The following is a 1,970-nucleotide window of genomic DNA, read 5'->3' as shown; positions in this document are numbered from 1 at the left end:
TAACATGGAAATGGTGCCATCACCCTCAACACTAGGTGCGTACACATAATATCATAACCATGCTTCAACGTGAAAAGTATGGGCACATACCAGACCAAGCTCAACATGGAAAGGCACAAGCCATAGATGGATAATGCAGTAAATACATGCAAACTACAATGCAATATATGTTCTATATGCAATGCAATGTAATAGCTAAATGCAATGAATGGAATGGATAAGGTGTGCGGCCAAACCATTTCTTGCCTAGGAAAGGCATGGACACAAACAAACCACGTTTAACACGGAAACGGTGCCGTCACCCTCAACACTAGGTGCGTACACATAATATCATAACCATGCTTCAATGTGAAAAGTATGGGCACATACTAGACCAAGCTCAACATGGAAAGGCGCAAACCATAGATGGATAATGCAGTAAATGCATGCAAACTACAATGCAATAGATACAATGAATGTATGTAATGTATGCTATGTACAATGCAATATACATACTAGATGATGTAGTAGAGAAATGAATGACAATGCAAATGAGATATGCATGACAATGCAAGATAGAGAAATGCATGGCAATGCAAATGGAAGCGAAACATGCGTGTCGACGCAAGTGAAGAGTGCATGACAATGCAGGTGGAAGCGAAACATGCGTGTCGACGCAGGTGAAGAATGCACGACAATGCAGGTGGAGGCAAAACATGCGTGTCGACGCAAGTGAAGAGTGTATGACAATGCAGGTTAAAGTGCGTAACAACACAATGCACTAACAAGTGCAGGTAGACTGCGCAAGACAGCACGAATGTAATACAATGCGATACAAGTGCAGGTGGGATGCGCAAGATAGTGCAAATGAAACAATGTAATGCACAAAACAGTGCGATGCGCAAAATAGCGCGAATGAAAATGCAATGCACTAACAAGTGCAGATGAGGTGCACAAAATAGCACAATAAGATGCATGCATGATGCAAGTAAGGTGCACAAAACAGTGCGATTGAGATACGCAAAATAGCGCGATTGAAATGCAATGCACAAAACAGTGCGATTGAGGTACGCAAAATAGCGCGATTGAAATGCAATGCACAAAACAGTGCGATTGAGGTGCGCAAAATAGCGCAAATAATGCAATGCAATGTAAGGTGCACAAAACAGTGCGATGCGCTAGACAGCGCGTGTAGACACCCCATTTTTGACCGTCCTCAAGACTTGGACGTCACCATTTGAAAACTCGGTGATCATCCATGTTCATGTTCGTTTTTAGTTCCTGGAGGTCTCGGCTACGTGCCTTGCCTCAGGATCTCTCAACTCGGTTGTCTTGTGCTTGGTTGGACCAAACACTTGTTGGTTTTGCTTTGGAAGGTAGAGAATGGCTTGTTGGCCATCCCCACGCCTCACTGGCCATGGCTTGAGGCCACCAGCCGTGTCTTCTTGCCAGCGGCCATTGGTGATGGCCGGTCGGCACTTTGTGTGGTCGGCCGACCAGTTATTTGGCCGATGGAGTCATTTTCTGGCCGGTACCACCTTTTTGCCTTTTTCAGGCATTATGCATACCAGCTGTGCCAGCTGGAGTGCACGGATTTGTCCTCCATATAGGTGTATGGAGGAATTGCACCCTTTGCACCCTTTTGGTCCTAGCTTCCTCAAGAAGCTTGGACCCTTTGCTCAAGCTTCTTGAGGAAGCTTGACCCTTTGTCTTAGCTTTCTCAAGAAGCTTGGACCTTTGGGTTAGCTTCATTGAGAAGCTTGACCCCCTTGATCCTTTTGTTTAGCTTCCCTTAGAAGCTTCAAGCCTTCATCTTGCTCTATATAAGAGGACCTTCCTCTTCCTTTGAGGAGGTTCAGCAAAATCAGAGATAATACATATATATCTGATATATAAACCACTCTCTCTCTATATCTCCCCCTCTCTCTCTTCATTTGTGTGTGTTTGAGAGTTCAAAAGTGTGTTTTGTTCTTAGTTTTGCACTAGGACAC

This window comes from Camellia sinensis, chromosome 9 (assembly GCF_055761805.1).
Source record: "Camellia sinensis isolate YWXY chromosome 9, ASM5576180v1, whole genome shotgun sequence".
NCBI lineage: Eukaryota > Viridiplantae > Streptophyta > Magnoliopsida > Ericales > Theaceae > Camellia > Camellia sinensis.
This window is presented reverse-complemented; position numbering follows the sequence as displayed.